Source organism: Arachis hypogaea, chromosome 13, assembly GCF_003086295.3.
Source record: "Arachis hypogaea cultivar Tifrunner chromosome 13, arahy.Tifrunner.gnm2.J5K5, whole genome shotgun sequence".
Lineage (NCBI taxonomy): Eukaryota > Viridiplantae > Streptophyta > Magnoliopsida > Fabales > Fabaceae > Arachis > Arachis hypogaea.
This window is the reverse complement of record NC_092048.1, coordinates 62,420,402-62,441,203: the sequence shown is the minus strand read 5'-3', so window position 1 is coordinate 62,441,203 and position 20,802 is coordinate 62,420,402. Positions and strand designations below refer to the sequence as shown.

Sequence of the window (20,802 nt, the reverse complement as noted above, 5' to 3'; positions counted from 1 at the left end):
TTGAGATCCAGAAATTATCCGACTCAAAAGGATAAAAACCCTATATGTACATATTTTCATTTTTCATTTTAAATAAAATATATTAGACGTTCTACAAGTCTTCAAGACGCATTAATCTGAAACATTCATCGTCCGATTATAAAGCTACAGATTGGCAGAAAGTGAAACAAATTCACTGCACAATCACGATAAAGACCAACAAAGATGAAAATCAAATTCATCTAAAGGTCGACTAAACGAGGATTTAACCCACCTTCTACAAATCGGCAAAGATGAAAACAGAATAATGCAAGAAGTTATTGAAAATGATCTGGAGAAAGGACCTGACGAGGTCCTGATGGATTGCTAAATAATAACTTAAAAAACTGGCCGACATTAAGAAGTCAGACCAAGTCAAACCAAGTTATAAGTAAACCCTGGAAAGAGGTCTGGCCAACCCTATAAAAGAGGATTACTTTAACTTAGAAGGGCTCGACATGACAAAGTCGGCCCAAAACATAAAGTTATAGAAAGTGATCCCTGAAAGAGAGCTGAACAAGGTCCAAGAAAGAGGAGTACAAAAATAACTTAGAAGGCCCCGACATGACGAAGTAGGCCCAAAACATAAAGTTATAGAAGTGATCCCTGAAAGAGACCTGAACAAGGTCCAAGAAAGAGGATTACAAAAATAACTTAGAAGGGCCCGACATGACGAAGTCGGCCCAAAACATAAAGTTATAGAAGTAATCCCTGAAAGAGACTTGAACAAAGTCCAAAAAAGAGGATTACGAAATAACTTAATCCGACATGATGAAGTCGGCCCAAGACATAAAATTTATTAACGTAATCCCTGAAAGAGACCTGAACAAAGTCCAAGAAAGAAGATTACAAAAGTAACTTGGAAGGGTCCGACATGACAAAGTCGACCCACATAAAGTGCGAAAGCTACAAAAGTAATACTTGGCAGAGACCTCACAAAAGGTCCAAACAAAATAGGATTCTGTTTGTTGCCTCAAAGGAATCAAAGCCACAAGCACAAAATCAACTCAAAGAGATCAAACAACAAGGCTCCAGCACCACCAAAAGCCTAGAAAAAGTTCCTCGACAAGATAAAGATCGACATAATACTAAAAGCGTGAAGTTGTGATAAAAACAAAACCAAAAGGGCTACCCAAATCAGCCCCAAGAACTTGGAAGCTATTTTTGTTTTTTAGCTTAAGGTTGCTAAACAAGAAACTAAACAAGTGTCAACGGTCAGCAAAATAAAATTTACAAAATAAAGAGTTTAAAAGCCCACAAGCCGGGCTATCTACATAATCAAGATAAAAAAGTCCAGTTAAACATCAGAAGCCTTCCCAGTAGCATCAGCATGGGGAGAAGGAGGGCGAGTCTGAATGGGCACAGCATCCACAGTCCCATCATCTCGATTCAGGATTTGACAGTCCGGATCAGATACGGGACGACCGACCTCCGCTGAAGGAACTGAAGAAGTTGACACTTTAGCGGCAGGCACAGGGGGAGGTTCAACATCATCATCATCATCCGAGTCATCAAGGACAATCTTACCATCCCTCACAACATTGTCCAAGCTAAAGAGAGACAGATCGACCTCGGGAGCTAGAATTCGAACCTGCTCCTTCAGGTTCTCATAAGCAGCATTCACGTTGCCGACAAGGTGACCTTGGAGCTCGGAGTAATCAGTTCGGGCAGACTCCAACTCCTCCCTCAGACGCATTACCTCCCAATAGGATGTAACATAGCTGTCTTTATGCCTCAATGCCGTGTCCTCGGCCAACCTCACAGAAGCCGCCAAGGCAAGGGAGCTAGCATTCTCGCTCTCCAGCTCTTTCTCTAGTTTGAACACTTTTGCTTCGAGCCCCTCCTTCAAGCCTTTCATCCGATCAAACTCCTGTTTAGCCTCCTCCATGAAGGCTTTGGTGGCATGAAGAGGAAGATTTTGGGCAGTTCGGTACAAGGCAGCCCTCATGTACGCCATCTTAACACTACTCTGAGTTATAAATTTCAAATGGTGAAGGAGCAATACATCATCCATAGGGAGGACACCGTAAGGACCGATCTGCTGATCTACGAACTCGACCGTGTCAAAATCCGGGGAATCAAGGTTGAAAGGCTCAATGGCTTTTTGCTTTTTGTTGGGAGGAGCACCAGCAGTAACAACAGAGGCTTAGGGAGGATCAATCAAACGAACCCAGGGAGTTGGGATTATCTTCCTCGCCCCAGAAGAGCTCGGAATGGACGGCTTCGACTGAGCCTGGGAAGATCCCTCCCCGGCCGCCTTGGCCGAGATGTTTTTTGCTGCGGTAGCTATCTTCGCCCATTTGAAGGCCTTTATAGATTCATTATCCTTAATCATCTCTGCAAAGCAAAACACAAGTAGTAAGGAATCAATTAACAAATCAGAAAAGAGCTTGCAAACAGTATAGGAGCAGACAAAAGAGGAAAATCAAAAAATTAACTACCCAGCTCAGTTCGGAGGAGAGAGGGGTTGGTTAAAAACTTCTTTGTGTCGAGATGGAGAGGCTGATCCCAGATCTCTTCCAGAACAGTCACGAAAGCTTGCTCAGCCTCATCCAACATTTCCCATGAATATCTAGATACCCTCACGTCCTTTTGCCATTCCATGGGAAAGGCGGGCTCGGCATTTTCATCCATAAAAAACGGCCGAGCTCCTTCAACAGCTCAGACTTTAAAAAAGTAATTTTTAAAATCACGAAAAGATTCATCAAACATGGAGAAGACCTTCTTTCCCTGGGAAGCTCGGAAAGAAACCCAGGTAGCTTTTTTCTTTACTACCCCAGGCTTTGTCAAAACAAAGAGATAGAAGAAAAGAGATTGTGAGGCTGGAATACCGAATCCATGACCCAACAATTGAAAGGTTTTTATGAAACCCCAGGAATTGGGGTGAAGTTGGGAAGGAGCAACATTACAGGACCATAATAGGTTGGTCTCAAAATCAGTAAAAGGAAGGGTAATACTCATCGGGCCAAAAAAGAAATCGTAAGCATAGAAAAAAGGGCGATCTCCAGCAACCCAAGTAGAGAAACAAACTCTCTCCTCAGAAGTGGGAGGTATAAGTTCGTAATTCTTTTCCTCACTAGCACTACTACAAACCCTATGAAATTGCCTAAGCTGCTGACAAAATTCAGAATCAACCAAAGAAACACACAAAAGAACCATTGAATCCACCTAATCAGCGATGCCCTCAGGGACCTGGAAAGATATCTGAACAATGTTCTTGCGAGAAGACATGAAGTCAACTAGTCCTACAGCAAGAAGAGAAGAAAATAGATTACTAACCCAAAAACATCTCGGATAAAAATAAAACATCTCAGAACAGCTCGGACAAGCGCGATTCAGAGCAATACAAACAAAAGGAAAACCCCGGGACTCACACTAGAGATCCAGGGGCATCCTTTTGGGGGCAAGTTACGGAGCGAGGACTCAAGGAAACACTACAAGTTTACATCTCTACACGACCTGACAGGAAGATAACACTCCGAGAAGAAAAGTCACGAGTTACAAATAAAAAATCATCAAAATAATTACCTCCCAAAATTCACAGTCTCAGACAGAACTAACAAGCAACAAAAGCATCAAGAGGAAGTCAAGAAAACGCACTCCGAACAAAAGGCGAAGATTAAATTATGGGTATCGTTATCTCCTACAAAGGTACAGCAACAAGGAAAGCCACCAAAATAGAGCAGAAGTCAAGGGGCAATCTTTTGAAATTGTGAGCAAGATACAGTTTCTTTGTTTGGCACTAGAAGCAACAGTAGAACATGTAAAGCCCTAGGAAGCCTCAAACAGAAATACCAGGAATAAGCATAAAAATGAAAAAGAAAAAATACATCACAGCAACAAGTACACACAAGATCATAGAAAGGTTCAAGCTTTTCTCAACATGCAGTCAAATGACAAAGGAAACCAAAGGCAAAGTAACGAAAAAAGTGAAGAAACTGTAAATAGAACCAACCTGGAATAAAGTGGAAAGCTTCAGAAGAATTGAAGATGGAAAGACGGAATCACTGGATCGCTGAATGACGCCGCAACACAAAGAAAAGGCCAAGCTATAGGCAAAAAACAGAAAGCGAGAAGACGAAGGGAGAAGTTACAAAGAAAAATGAAGGAGAGAAACCATTTCTGATTGTGAAAATTCAAAATAAAAGCCAAGAGAAATAGGGCAATTAATATCAATTAATGAAGGTGTTAAACCCTCACACGTTCCCAAGAACAAAGCGCTGATATAAAAAGCCCGCGCTTTTAGAAGAAAACGTTCCATATTCAAAAAAAGCACTACAAAGAAAGGAATCGACAAAATGCTCGAGTTCGGCTTCGCTAGAGAAAGATCGAAGTCAAAGATTCAACCTCAAAGCAGAAGACCGAGCTCAAGCAGGGGCACTGTTCATACCCTGGATCGAGCTACCCGATCCGGGATGTTCAGTAATAAAGCAACCGATCACTTCAGGTCAGGCTATCCGACCTCTTCTCAAAGAGGTCGGTCGAATCGACAGGAAAGCCCAGTAAGGGGCCCAAATAGAGAAACCCGACCCAAATCCAAAGGTAGTCTAAGCCTATAGAGATAAGGGCGGTTCCCTTAAAAGATAAGCTGACCTCAACTCAAAGATAAGATAAGATAAGATAACTAACTTATCTTATCTAAAAAGGTCACTTCTCACCATTATAAATACACTGGAGCACCCAGGTATAACTCATACTCTGATTTTACTAAAAACCTGTTTAATACCCATGCTAACTTAAGCATCGGAGTCTCTTGCAGGTACCCCCCACCCTCCGGTGACTAAGGATCAGCAGCGCAGCCAGTCCAACAAGTCGGACATCACAGCTCCGGCTGCCACCCATCAGCCAGACACGTCATTTCCGACCAGTATAGAAGATCTCGTCCGACATCGACCTACACTTTCAGGTAACCCTCGGAATAGGCTTTATTAAGTTATTTTTAGTAATCCATTTTTAGTCAAACCTCGTCAGGTCGCTTTTCATGGTTACTTTTTATAACTTCTTGCATTAATCTGCTTTCTATCGCTTTCACCTTGTCGACTTCTTTGTAATCGGTCGATGAATTTGGTTTTCACCTTGTCGACCTCTTTGTAATCGGGCTATGAATTTTTCCATTTTATGAGCTTAGATTAATACGTCTTGGTAGGAAACTTTTTAAGGAATCTGAAAACTTTATTCAAATGAAAATAAAAGATAGAAATATGAACAAGAGTGTATACATATGAGTACTTACCCTTCTACGTCGAGCAATTTTGTAGATCTTGGCCTGGCGCCTCATTAAAAAAACCTTTTCAGGAAAAAGAGTGCACATTGACCTAAGATCTTTTATTATTTTCTAACTATAGTACCTTCTTAGGTTACAGGCATGCCATGACCTTGGTAGCTCTCATCCCTCGAGGTCGGACACCTTGTAGTAACCTTTCCCCAGTACTTCTGTTACTCGGTATGGTCCTTTCCAGTTAGCTGCTAGCTTCCCTTTTCCTGACCGACTTGCTCCGATATCATTTCGGATTAAGATGAGATCATTGGTGATGAAGCTTCGCTGGAAGACCTTCCGATTATACCTCAGAGCCATTCAACGCTTTAGGGCTTCCTCTTTAATCTGAACTCTTTCTTGGACTTCTGGAAGTAGGTCGAGCTCTTCCCTTTGAGCCTAGGAGTTGGTATCTTCATTATAGTAGATCATTCTAGGAGATCCTTCTTCTATCTCTATGGGAATCATTGCCTCCATTCCGTAAGCAAGTCGGAATGGTGATTCTCTAGTAGTAGAGTGCGGTGTTGGTCGATATGCCCATAGGACTTGTGGGAGCTCTTCGGCCCAAGCTCCCTTAGCGTCCTGTAATCTCCGTTTTAACCGGACCAATATGATTGTTGGTGGCTTTCGCCTGTCCATTGGCTTGTAGGTGTTCTACAGAGGTGAACTGGTGCTTGATTTTTAGATCAGCTACCAGATTTCTAAAGCCTGTGTCGGTGAATTGAGTACCATTATCTGTGGTGATGGAGTGTGGGACCCCAAACCTTGTGATAATGTTTTTGTATAGAAATTTCCGACTTTTTTGGACTGTGGCATTAGCTAATGGCTCTGCTTTAATCCACTCTGTAAAGTAGTCTATGGCTACAATGAGAAACTTGACTTGTCCGGACCCTTGGGAGAAAGGTCCAAGGAGGTCGAGTCCCCACTTTGTGAATGGCCAGGGTGAGGTGACGCAGATGAGCTCCTTAGGTGGAGCTATGTGGAAGTTGGCGTGCTTCTGGCATGGTGGGCATGTCTTGACAAACTCTGTTGCTTCTCTTTGCAAGGTCGGCCTGTAAAAACCAGCTCGGAGTACCTTTTTGGCAGGGGCTCGTGCTCCGAGGTGATTACCACACATGCCACTGTGGATTTCTTCGAGAACTTCCTTTGTAGCAGAAGTCGGGACGCATTTTAGGAGAGGTGTAGAGATTTCTCTCTTATATAGGATGTCTTGTATTATGGTGTAGTACTGTGCTTCTCGTACTAGCCTTTTTGCCTCTTTTTTGTCTGCAGGAAGTGTTTCCGACTTGAGGGAGTTGATTATGGGAGTCATCCATACTTGATCCTGTCCTGATATGGCTAGGATCTTTTCTGCCTCCAAGGTTGATGGACTCGGGAGTGTTTCTTGGATGAGACTTTTATTGTTGCCCCTTGGCTTGGTACTGGCTAGTTTTGAGAGTGCATCAGCTCAGGCATTCTATTCTCGGGGTATGTGTCGGACCTTATATCCCTTAAATTGTTCGAGCTATTCTTTAGTTTTGTCAATGTATTTTTTCATAGTGGGATCCTTAGTTTGATAGCTCCCTTCTATTTGCGAAGTGACTACTTGGGAGTCTCTAAAGATGGTAAGTCTTTGAGCTCCCACTTCCCTAGCCAGCCTCAAGCCAGCTAGTAGTGATTTATATTCGACTTGATTTGAGTTCCCTGATCGCTCTCTAAAATAACGCCTGCGCCACTCCCGATTTTGTTTGAGGAGCCATCTACATAAAGGCTCCACTTTGTGGGGGTGCCCGGGGTATTTGTGTACTCTGCGATGAAGTCGGCCAGATACTGGGATTCGATAGCAGTCCGAGCTTTATACTTGATATCGAATTTGGATAACTCAACAGCCCATTGTAGGATTCTTCCAGCTAAGTCTGTTTTCTGCAAGATACCCTTTATGGGTTGGTTGGTCTGTACTCTGATGGTGTGAAGTTGAAAGTATGGTCGGAGTCGTCGGGGAGTAAGTATGAAGGTGTAGACGAACTTTTCTATCTTTTGATAGTTTAATTCAGCCCCTTGTAAAGCCTTTCTGATGAAGTAGATGGGTTGTTGCCCGCTTTCGTCTTCTCTGACTATTGCTAATGCTGTTGCCCGACTTCCTACGGCATGGTATAGTATGAGCTCTTCATCTTGCTGAGGTCGAGTAAAGATAGGTGGTTGCCCCAGAAATTCCTTAAAATCATGGAAATCTTGTTCGCATTTTGGGGTCCACTCAAACCTCTTTCCCTTCCTTAATGTTGCATAGAAGGGGAGAGATTTTAAGGCTGATCTAGCTAGGAACCTAGACAGAGCTGCTAGTCTTCCATTGAGTTACTGGACCTCTTTGACACAGGCCGGACTTTTCATGTTGAGTATAGCCGGCATTTATCTGGGTTCGCCTCGATTTTAAGGTGCACTTTGCGGGGTTAAGTCATATACCATGCTTTCTTATGGTGTCGAACACTTTGGTGAGGTTGGCTATCAACGATTTCTCACTTTGTGTTTTTACTATCATGTCGTCTACGTAAACCTCCATTAGCTTTCTGATGTGGTCGGCAAAAACTTTGTTCATCAGTATTTGATAGGTAGCCGCTGCGTTCTTGAGTCCGAAGGGCATAACTATATAGCAATAGTTTGCCTTTGGGGTTAAGAACGATGTCTTCTCTTGGTCGGGTGGATACATTGGGAGTGGGTAGGGATCTTTTGGGCAGGCTTTGTTGAGGTTGGTGTAACCGGTGCACATCTGTCACTTCCCATTTAACTTTCTGACCAATACCACATTGGCTAGCCATAGTGGGTATTTTACTTCCCTTATGAACCTTGCCTCCAGCAAGGCCTGTACCTGCTCCTCTACAGCCTACGACCTTTCTGGGCCGAGCTTCCTACGCTTTTGCTGTACTGGTTGAAACCCTGGGTATACGGCTAACTTGTGGCACATTAGTCTGGGATTAATACCAGGCATGTCGTTGGCCTTCCATGCAAAGAGGTCGGAGTTATCTTTTAGGAGCTTTATTAGCAGTTCCTTTAAGTCTTCTCTCAGATTTGCTCCTATACTAGTTGTTTTGTTTGGATCGTCTCTGATTTGAACTTCTTGAGTTTCACCTTCTGGCTGAGGGCAGAGTTCTTCGAGAGCTTGAATTCCCCTGAGTTCTATAGTATTGGTTTCTTTTCCTCTGGGGACTCCTTTAAGGTTCAGACTTTCGTTGTAACAGCGTCGTGCGAGTTTTTGGTCTCCCTTTATGGTAGCGATCCCTTCCAGAGTGGGGAACTTCATGCATAGGTGTGTAGTGAAGACCACGGCAGGGAGCCAGTTTAATGTCGTCCGACCTATTAACGCGTTGTAGGCCGAGCTCACGTCGACTAATATATTGTCTATGCTCAACGTCCTGGACTGAGTTCCTTTTCCAAAGGTTGTATACAGGGAGATGTATCCTAATGGTTGAATTGGGGTGTCTCCGAGTCCAAACAAGCTATTCGGATATGCTCTGAGCTCTTTATCTTGTAGGCCGAGCTTGTCGAAAGAGGATTTGAACAAGATGTCTGCGGAGCTTCCCTGGTCGATTAATGTTCGGTGGAGGTTGGCATTGGCAAGTATTATGGAAATGCCTATGGGGTCATCATGCCCTGGGATAATGCCCGCAGTGTTTTCTTGAGTGAAGGTGATATTGAGGAGGTCGACCAATGATGAGTGGATAATTTATACGCTTTTTGGCATTGTTTTTACATAGTTTTTAGTATGATTTAGTTAGTTTTTAATACATTTTTATTAGTTTTTGAATAAAAATACATTTCTGGACTTTACTATGAGTTTGTGTGTTTTTTTGTGATTTCAGGTATTTTCTGGCTGAAATTGAGGGACTTGAGCAAAAATTAGATTCAGAGGTTGAAGAAGGACTACAGATGCTGTTGGATTCTGACCTCCCTGCACTCAAAGTAGATTTTCTAGAGCTACAGAACTCCAAATGGCGCGCCCTTAATTGCGTTGGAAAGTAGACATCCAGGGCTTTCCAGCAATATATAATCATCCATACTTTGCTCGAGTTTAGACGATGCAAACAGGCGTTCAACGCCAGCTTCATGCCCTATTCTGGAGTTAAACGCCAAAAACAGGTTGCAAAGTGGAGTTAAATGCCATAAATAGGTTACAAACTGGCGTTCAACTCTAAGAGAAGCCTCTACACGTGTAAAGCTCAATGCTCAGCCCAAGCACACACCAAGTGGGCCCCGAAAGTGGATTTCTGCATCATTTACTCATTTCTGTAAACCCTAGTAACTAGTCTGATATAAATAGGACCTTTTACTATTATATTAGACATCTTTTGATCATCTTTTGAGGATTGAACCCTCTTTGGGAGGCTGGCCATTTGGCCATGCCTAGAACTTGTTCTTATGTATTTTCAATGGTAGAGTTTCTACACACCATAGATTAAGGTGTGGAGCTCTGCTGTTCCTTGAGTATTAATGTAAAGTACTACTGTTTTTCTATTCAATTCAAGATTATTCCTATTCTAAGATATTCATTCGCACCCAAGAACATGATGAATGTGATGATTATGTGACGCTCATCACCATTCTCACCTATGAACGCGTGCTTGACAACCACTTCCGTTCTGCATGAAGACGAGACATAATGAGTATCTCTTAGATATCTAATACAGGGGACCGAGTTCGAGATATTAGAGTCTTCGTGGTATAAGTTAGAACCCATGGATGGCCATTCCTGAGATCCGGAAAGTCTAAACCTTGTCTGTGGTATTCCGAGTAGGATCTGGGAAGGGATGGCTGTGACGAGCTTCAAACTCGCGAGTGCTAGGCGTAGTGACAGACGCAAAAGGATAGTAAATCCTGTTCCAGTATGATCGAGAACCGACAGATGATTAGCCATGCAGTGACAGTGCATTGGATCATTTTCACAGAGAGGACGGGATGTAGCCATTGACAACGGTGATGCCCAACATACAGCTTGCCATGGAAAGGAGTAGGAATGATTGGATGAAGACAGCAGGGAAGCAGAGGTTCAGGAGGAACAAAAGCATCTCTATACGCTTATCTGAAATTCTCACCAATGAATTACATAAGTATCTCTATCCTAGTTTATCTTTTAATTATGTTAATTATCAATTCTCTATAACCATTTGAATCCGCCTGACTGAGATTTACAAGGTGACCATAGCTTGCTTCAAGCCGACAATCTCCGTGGTATCGACCCTTACTCACGTAAGGTTTATTACTTGGACGACCTAGTGCACTTGCTGGTTAGTTGTGCGAAGTTATGACAAAGTGTGATTCACGTTTGAGAGCACCAAGCCTTTGGCGCCGTTGTTGATGATCACAATTTCGTGCAACAAGTTTTTGGCGCCGTTGCCAGGGATTGTTCGAGTTTGGACAACTGACGGTTCATCTTGTTGTTCAGATTAGGTAATTTTATTTTAATTTTAAGCTTTTTATTCCTTATTTTTGAAAATAATAAAAAACATTAAAAAAAAAATTATTCTATGTTCTTCAGGATTTTTAAGAAGGAATTCTAGAATCTCATGAGATAGGTTGAATCCTGGCTGGCTGTTAAGCCATGTCTAATCTTTTGGACCGAGGTTTCAACTATCTCAAGAGAAGAGCTTCTTTATATTTTCGAGCAAATTAGCTGTTGTATGTAATGTTCTGCTGAAGCTTGGCTGGCCATTGGCCATGTCTAGTGTTTTGGACTGAAGCTTTCATTCAAAGCTTGGCTGGCTAGTAAGCCATGTCTAATTCCTGGACTGGAGCTTTAGACTAACATTACAAGATTCCTGGAATTCCTATTAAAAATTTTGAAATCCTTATTTTGAAAATTCCAATTAATTTTCGAAAAATACCAAAAATTTTAATAAAATCATAAAATAAAAAATAATTTGATGTTTCTTGTTTAAGTCTTGTGTCAGTTTTTAAGTTTGGTGTCAATTGCATGTTTATCTCTTTCTTGCATTTTTCAAAATTCCATGCATTGCATTCTTCATGATCTTCAAGTTTTTCTTGGTAAGTCTTCTTGTTTGATCTTTAAAATTTCTTGTTTTGTGTCTTTTCTTGTTTTTCATATGCATTTTCAATTTGTTAGTGTCCATACATGAAAAAATTTTAAGTTTGGTGTCTTGCATGTTTTTCTTTTCTTAAAAATTTTCAAAAATAAATTCTGTGTTCATCTTGACATTCAAAGTGTTCTTGGTGTTCATCTTGACATTCATAGTGTTCTTGCATGCATCATTTATTTTGACCAAAAATTTTCATGCATTGAGTCTTTTTGATGTTTTTCTCTCTCATCATTAAAATTCAAAAATAAAAAAAAAATATCTTTTTTCTTATTTCACTCATAATTTTTGAAAATTTGATTTGATTTAGTCAAAAGTTTTAAAAATTTAGTTGTTTCTTAGGAGTCAAATCAAATTTTCAATTTAAAAATTCTATCTTTTTCAAATCTTTTTCAAAATCAAATTTTTTTTCTTTTCACTTTTTCTTTTATATTTTCGAAAATTTCAATTTGATTTTCAAAAATCTTTTTCTTATTCCTACTTCATATTTTCAAAAATCTCACTAACAATTAATGTGATTGATTCAAAAATTTTAAGTTTGTTACTTGCCTAGTAAGAAAGGTTCAATCTTTAAATTTTAAAATCATATCTTTTTGTTTCTTGTTAGTCAAGTAATCAACTTTAATTTTCAAAATCAAATCTTTTTAAATTTCTTTTTCAAATATTTTTCAAAATAAGTTTCAATCACATCTTTTTCAAAATCAATTTCAAAATCTTTTCTAACTTCTTATCTTTTCAAAAATTGATTTTCAAATCTTTCTCAATTAACCGCTTAACTTTTTGTTTGATTCTTATCTTTTTCAAAACTACCTAACTAATTCTCTCTCTAATTTTCGAAAATCACCTTCCTCTTTTTCAAAATTCCTTTTTAATTAACTAATTGTTTTAACTTTTAATTTAATTTCATTCTTCTTTTTTTTAGATTTTCAAATTTTAATTATAATTTTAATTTAAAAACAAAAATACTTTTATTTTAATTTATTTAATTTTCAAAATTCTCTCCCCCTCATCTCTTTCTAATTATTTTATTTATTTACTAACAACTTCTCTTCATCTAAAAATTCGAACCCTCTCTTTCTCCTGGTGTTCGAATTTCTCTTTTTCTATTCTTTTCTTCTTCTACTCACATAAAGGAATCTCTATACTGTGACATAGAGGATTCCATGTTTTCTTTTCTATTTTCTTCTTTTTCATATGAGCAGGAAAAAGGATAAGAACATTCTTGTTGAAGCTGATCCTGAACCTGAAAGGACTCTGAAGAGGAAGCTAAGGGAAGCCAAAGCACAACTCTCTGGAGAAAATCTGACTGAAATTTTTGAAAAAGAAGGAGACATGGCCGAAAATAATAACAATGCAAGGAAGATGCTTGGTGACTTTACTGCACCAAATTCCAATTTACATGGAAGAAACATCTTGATGCCAGGGCATCTTGGCTAGTTTTACTAGCCATTTTTTGTATGCTTTAGGGAGGTTTCATGCATTTTTCTAGGAAATAAGCAAGTATTTGGATGTAAATGCATTCACACCATAATTCAAGCAAACATTGTGAATTTTGAATGATTTCATGAGAATTATGCATGAATTGAATGATAAAATGGATGATGCATGATCCCATGATTAAGAGCAAGACTTTGATGCACTTTGTTTGATTGATTTCAGGTAACAAGAAGCAGAGAAGAGCCACGTTAGTACCACTAACTTGGCCACTAACGTGGAAGGAAGGAAAGTTGGAACGTTAGTGGGAACGTTAATGGCATCAACTTTGAAGAAGGAGCAGCGTTAGTGGCAAAAGTGAGTGCCAATAACGCTAGCGAAGGTGCAAGAAGACCCACGTTAGTCTCCACGTTAGTTACATTAACGTGGGAACTAACGTGGAAGGAAAGGGAGATGCCAACATTAGTGGAAAAGGTGATCTCCACTAACGTTTGCGAAGCAAAAAGACCCACGTTAACTACATTAACGTGGGAACTAACGTGGAAGGAAAGGGAGAGGCCAAAGTTAGTGGAAAAGGTGATCTCCACTAATGTTGGCGAAGCAAAGGAAGACCCACTTTAATGGCCACATTAGTTACACTAACGTGGACATTAACGTGGGCAAAAGTCTCACCCAGCAGCCTGACCATGTCTTCTTCAAAGAAGAATAACTTGAGCCAGAAAGCTCCAAATGAGGTGATTCTAGTGGCATTGGAAAGTAGGATTCCAGAGCTTTCCAAGCATATATGGCACTACATGGTGGACTCTAAATTTGAGGGAGAAAACCTGCCCCGAAAGTGCAAAGATGAACATGGTATCAACCTGTAGTAAGGCCAGCTGACCTCTTCACCTTCCAAGAAGTATAACTCGAGTTGTAGAGCTCCAAATGATGCGCTTCCAAAGGCGTTGGAAAGTAGATATCCAGAGCTTTCCAACAATATATAATAGTATGGGGTGGACATTAAGTTGAGCTTCAGAAACTGGCAATTTTCAGCCCATGATCGCGGACGTTATTGGCACTCACGTTTGCCAATAACGCTAGCCACTATGCCAGTAACCCTGTCCCCTTCAAAGGAGTATAACTTGAGTTACAGAGATTCAATTGAGGTGATTCTAGTTGCGTTAGAAAGCTGATATTCAGAGCTTTCCAACGATATATAATACTCTATAGTGGGCATGAAATTGGAGCACAAACCAGAGGCATCTTTTAAGCCCTAAAAACACCAACTGGGTAGCAAGTGTGACGTTAGCCACACTAACTTCAGCACTAATGCCACACTTGTAGCGTTAGTGTGGCTAACGTTAGCACTAACATTAGCACCTTGACCTTAACTTGATTCTCTTTCAAGGACCACCCAACCTCAAGGAAGCAAGCCCACAAGTGTCAACCAATCAAGGCCACAAGAAGCATCTAGAATAGGAATTTTCATTTAATTGTAATTTGTTTTTAATTTCATTTTGTAATTTAGGAGAGCCTATATAAGGGCCTTAGCTTTTACATTCAGGTGGGGACTGAAATTCTAGAAGGCGGGGATTAGAGAGGGGTCTTCGGACTCCCTCCCCTCACACACTTTTCCTTCTCTTTCTTTTCTTTGTACTTTTCATTTATGAATTTTGAAGTTTCAATTTCAGTTTTAATCTTCATCTTTATTTTTCTGCATTTCTTTCTTTTCTAATTTGGTAGAGCAATGATCAACTAACTCTTTTCATTGGGTTAGGGATCTCTGTTGTAATTTGATGGATCAATATTAGTTTTCGTTATTCTTCTTCTATCTTTTCTCTTGATTTTACTAGAAAGCTTTCAATCTTCATCCAGTTGGGTAGTTATCTTGGAAAAGAAGCTATTCATACTTGGATCTCTTCTGAACATTGGAAGAGGAATGGAGAGTTCATGCTAGAAATGCTTTCTCATGTTGGACCAAATTGGGGTTGGAAGGATATGGTGGCTATAATTCTACCAACACTTGATTTGGGAATGCATGTGGTATAATCAATGACCATACTTCATCTCTTCTCATGAGCAATTGACCAAGGAATTGGCTATTGATCAAGATTTGAGAGATTGAATTACAAGGAATTGTAATTTGATCACTTAAGATTGCCAAGGAGATCAATGAACGCATTGATTGAGGAAGAGATGAGAATGAACTTGATCCGGAGTATTGCAATATCTCTTGATACCAATGTTCATTTTATTTTTAGTTCTTACATTTACTCTATAGTCATTTACTTTCTTGCCATTTTACTTTTCTACACTTTATTGCTTTCTTTACTTTTGTGCCATTTACATTTCCTTGTTGCTTATCACTCCAATCTGATTCGTCTAACTAGGATAATCAATTAACCATTGATTGCTTAATCCGTTAATCTCTGTGGGATTTGATCTCACTCTTTTGTGAGTTATTACTTGACGACAATTCGGTATACTTGCCGAAGGAAAATTGTTGAGAGACAAGTTTCCGTGCTATCACATCTCAATCCCTGCCATTGGAGCAAACAATTTTGAGCTTAAACCTCAATTAGTTTCTCTGATGCAACAGAATTGCAAGTTTCATGGACTTCCATCAGAAGATCCTTTTCAGTTCTTAACTGAATTCTTGCAAATCTGTGATACTGTTAAGAGCAATGGGGTTGATCTCGAGGTCTATAGGCTTATGCTTTTCCCATTTGCTGTAAGAGACAGAGCTAGAGTATAGTTGGACTCTCAACCTAAAGATAGCCTGAACTCTTGGGATAAGCTGGTCACGGCTTTCTTAGCTAAGTTCTTTCCTCCTCAAAAGCTTAGCAAGCTTAGAGTGGATGTTCAAACCTTCAAACAAAAAGAAGGTGAATCCCTCTATGAAGCTTAGGAGAGATACAAGGAACTGACCAAAAAGTGTCCTTCTTACATGCTTTCAGAATGGACCATCCTGGATATATTCTATGATGGTCTATCTGAATTATCTAAGATGTCATTGGACCATTCTACAAGTGGATCCATTCAGCTAAAGAAAACGCCTGCAGAAGCTCAGGAACTCATTGACATGGTTGCAAATAACGAGTTCATGTACACTTCTGAAAGGAATCCTGTGAGTAATGGGACGTCTCAGAGGAAGGGAGTTTTTGAAATTGATACTCTGAATGCCATATTAGCTCAGAACAAAATATTGACTCAGCAAGTCTATATGATTTCTCAGAGTCTGAATGGAATGCAAGCTGCATCCAACAGTACTCAAGAGGCATCTTCTGAAGAAGAAGCTTATGATCCTGAGAACCCTGCAATAGCAGAGGTGAATTACGTGGGTGAACCCTATGGAAACACCTATAATCCCTCATGGAAAAATCATCCAAATTTCTCTTGGAAGGATCAACCAAAGCCTCAACAAGGCTTTAATAATGGTGGAAGAAATAGGTTTAGCAATAGCAAGCCTTTTCCATCATCCACTCAGCAACAGACAGAGAATTCTGAGCAGAATCCATCTAGCTTAGCAAATATAGTCTCTGATCTATCTAAGGCCACTTTAAGTTTCATGAATGAAACAAGGTCCTCCATTATAAATTTGGTGGCACAAGTGGCCCAGCTGAGTAAAAGGGTCACTGAAACCCCTCCTAGTACTCTCCCAAGCAATACAAAAGAAAATCCAAAAAGAGAGTGCAAGGCCATAGCCTTACATGGTGTGGCCGAACCCAAAGAGGAGGAGGAGGACGTGAATCCTAGTGAGGAAGACCTCCTGGGATGCTCAGTGACCAATAAGGAGTTTTCCTTTGAGGAACCAAAGGAATCTGAGGCTCATCTAGAGACCATAGAGATTCCATTGAACCTCCTTTTACTATTCATGAGCTCTGATGACCATTCATCTTCTGAAGAAGATGAAGATATTGCTGAAGAGCAAGTTACTCAATATTTACGAGCAATCATGAAGCTGAATGCTAAATTATTTGGCAATGAGACTTAGGAGGATGAACCTCCATTGTTCATCAAGGAACTAAATGCCTTGGTTCAGCAAACTCTACCTCAAAAGAAACAGGATCCTGGTAAATTCTTAATTCCCTGTAACATAGGCACCATGACCTTTGAGAAGGCTCTGTGTGACCTGGGGTCAGGAATAAACTTAATGCCACTCTCTGTAATGGAGAAACTTGGGATCTTTGAGGTGCAAGCAACCAGAATCTCATTAGAGATGGCAGGCAACTCAAGAAAATAGGCTTATGGACTAGTAGAGGACGTGCTAGTAAAGGTTGAAGGCCTTTACATCCCCACTGATTTCATAATCCTAGACACTGGGAAGGATGAGGATGAATCCATCATCCTTGGAAGACCCTTCCTAGCCACAACAAGAGCTGTGATTGATGTGGACAGAGGAGAGTTGGTCCTCCAACTGAATGAGGACAACCTTGTGTTTAAAACTCAAGGATCTCCTTCTGTAACCATGGAGAGGAAGCATGAAAATCTTCTCTCACTGCAGAGTCAACCAAAGGCCCCACAGTCAAACTCTAAGTTTGGTGTTGGGAGGCCACAACCAAACTCTAAGTTTGGTGTTGAACCCCCACATTCAAACTCTAAGTTTGGTGTTGGGAGGTTCCAATCTTGCTCTGATTATCTGTGAGGCTCCATGAGAGCTCACTGTCAAGCTATTGACATTAAAGAAGCGCTTGTTGGGAGGCAACCCAATGTTATTTAATCATATCTATTTTATTTTCTTTTTTGTTATTTCGTGTTTTACTAGGTTGATGATCATGTGGAGTCACAAAAACTACTGAAAAATCAAAAACAGAAGTAAAACAGCATTAAAAATAGCACACCCTAGAGGAGGAGCATTCTGGCGTTTAAACGCCAGAAACAAGCATCTGTCTGGCGTTTAACGCCAGAAACAAGCACCAAGCTGGCGTTTAACGCTAGAAACAAGCATCTACCTGGCGTTAAACGCCAGAGACAGGCTACATTTGGGCATTTAACGCTAGAAACAAGCAGCAATCCGGTGTTAAATGCCAGGATTGCACAGTAAGGGCATTTTACACGCCTAATTGGAGCAGGGATGTTAAGTCCTTGGCCCTACTGGATCTGTGGACTCCACAGGATCCCTACCACTTCTTCTCTCCTCTTCACACCTTTCCACAACATTCTTCCCCAAAATAATCTCCACCAATCACCTCCAATTCCCCTCCAAAACCATCATACACCCACCTACACCCACCCACTCAAATTCAAACCATCACTCCTTCCTTTTCACACATCATAACCACCTTAAACCCCCAGTGGCCAAACCATTCGCACACCTCCATCTCCTCTATTTTCTTCTTCTTCTACTACTTCCTTTCTTCTTTTGCTCAGGGACGAGCAATCCTTTTAAGTTTGGTGTGGTAAAAGCATTGCTTTTTGTTTTTCTATAACCATTTATGGCACCTAAGGCCGGAGAAACCTCTAGAAAGAGGAAAGGAAAGACAAAAGCTTCCACCTCCGAGTCATGGAAGATGGAGAGATTCATCTCAAGGGCCCAAAGCTCAGTGATAGAGCATTTGACTGCACAACAAGAGAGCCCACTCATGGACCTCAACAAGAGCATGAGGAATTCCCTCACCAAGAAATCCCTGAGATACCTCAAGGGATACATTTTTCTCCACACAACTATTGGGAGCAACTAAGGATAGGAGCACCAAAATCACTAGGGATGGAGCAACAAAGACAAGGAAGAGACATAGAGGAGCTCAAGAGCACCATTGGTTCTTCAAGAAGAGGAAGATGCCACCCTCACTAAGGTGGACCCGTTGCTTAATCTCCTTGTTCTTATTTTCCTATTTTTCGGTTTTTGAGCCTTATGCTTTATTTATGTTTGTGTCTTTACTATATGATCATTAGTGTTTAAGTGTTTATGCCTTAAAGTTGTGAATGTCCTATGAATCCATCACCTCTCTTAAATGAAAAATGTTTTAATTACAAAAGAACAAGAAGTACATGGTTTCGAATTCATCCTTGAAACTGGTTTAATTATTTTGATGTGGTGACAATACTTTTTGTTTTCTGAATAAATGCTTGAACAGTGCATATGTCTTTTGATATTGTTGTTTATGAATGTTAAATATGTTGGCTCTTGAAAGAATGATGAAAAAAGAGACATGTTATTTGATAATCTGAAAAATCATAAAAATGATTCTTAAAGCAAGAAAAAGCAATGAATACAAAAGCTTGCAGAAAAAAAAAAGAGAAAAGAAAAATGGAAAAAAAAAGAAAAAAAAAGAAAGAAAAAAAAAGTAAGCAGAAAAAGCCAAAAGCTCTTTAAACCAAAAGGTAAGAGCAAAAAGCCAATAGCCCTTAAAACCAAAAGGCAAGGGTAAAAAGGATCCAAGGCTTTGAGCATTAATGGATAGGAGGGCCTAAAGGAATAAAATCCTGGCCTAAGCGGCTAAACCAAGCTGTCCCTAACCATGTGCTTGTGGCGTGAAGGTGTCAAGTGAAAACTTGAGACTGAGCGGTTAAAGTCGAGGTCCAAAGCAAAAAAAGAGTGTGCTTAAGAACCCTAGACACCTCTAATTGGGGACTTTAGCAAAGCTGAGTCACAATCTGAAAAGGTTCACCCAATTATGTGTCTGTGGCATTTATGTATCCGGTGGTAATACTGGAAAACAAAGTGCTTAGGGCCATGGCCAAGACTCATAAAGTAGCTGTGTTCAAGAATCAACATACTAAACTAGGAGAATCAATAACACTATCTGAATTTTGAGTTCCTATAGATGCCAATCATTCTGAATTTCAAGGGATAAAGTGAGATGCCAAAACTATTCAAGAGGCAATAAGCTACTAGTCCCGCTCATCTGATTGGAGCTAAGTTTCATTGATATTTTGGAATTTATAGTATATTATCTTCTTTTTATCCTATTTGATTTTCAGTTGCTTGGGGACAAGCAACAATTTAAGTTTGGTGTTGTGATGAGCGGATAATGTATACGCTTTTTGGCATTGTTTTTACATAGTTTTTAGTATGATTTAGTTAGTTTTTAATATATTTTTATTAGTTTTTAAATAAAAATCACATTTCTGGACTTTACTATGAGTTTGTGTGTTTTTCTGTGATTTCAGGTATTTTCTGGCTGAAATTGAGGGACTTGAGCAAAAATCAGATTCAGAGGTTGAAGAAGGACTGCAGATGCTGTTGGATTCTGACCTCCCTGCACTCAAAGTGGATTTTCTGGAGCTACAGAACTCCAAATGGTGCGCTCTTAATTGCGTTGGAAATTAGACATCCAGGGCTTTCCAGAAATATATAATAGTCCATACTTTGCCCGAGTTTAGATGATGCAAACTGGCGTTCAACGCCAGCTTCCTGCCTTATTCTGGAGTTAAACGCCAGAAACAGGTTGCAAACTGGCGTTCAACTCCAAGAGAAGCCTCTACACGTGTAAAGCTCAATACTCAGCCCAAGCACACACCAACTGGGCCCCAGAAGTGGATTTCTGCATCATTTACTCATTTCTGTAAACCCTAGTAACTAGTCTGATATAAATAGGACCTTTTACTATTATATTAGACATCTTTTGATCATATTTTGAGGATTGAACCCTCTTTGAGAGGCTGGCCATTCGTCCATGCCTAGAATTTGTTCTTATGTATTTTCAACGGTAGAGTTTCTACACACCATAGATTAAGGTGTGGAGTTCTGCTGTTCCTTGAGTATTAATGCAAAGTACTACTGTTTTTCTATTCAATTCAAGATTATTCCTATTCTAAGATATTCATTCGCACCCAAGAACATGATGAATGTGATGATTATGTGACGCTCATCACCATTCTCACCTACGAACGCGTGCCTGACAACCCCTTCCGTTCTACATAAAGACGAGACAGAATGAGTATCTCTTAGATATCTAATACAGGGGACCGAGTCCGAGATATTAGAGTCTTCGTGGTATAAGTTAGAACCCATGGATGGCCATTCCTGAGATCCAGAAAGTCTAAACCTTGTCTGTGGTATTCCAAGTAGGATCTGGGAAGGGATGGCTGTGACGAGCTTCAAACTCGCGA

General features: G+C 40.2%; 1 non-coding gene across 1 annotated transcript; it reads right to left on the bottom strand.

Annotated features, from left to right (window-relative positions):
• Nucleotides 1–15,592: 15,592 nt before the first annotated feature.
• On the bottom strand, nucleotides 15,593–15,700 carry LOC112739892 (small nucleolar RNA R71). The gene has a single exon (XR_003170829.1). It is a non-coding gene; the product is annotated as a small nucleolar RNA R71 (small nucleolar RNA).
• Nucleotides 15,701–20,802: the final 5,102 nt, after the last annotated feature.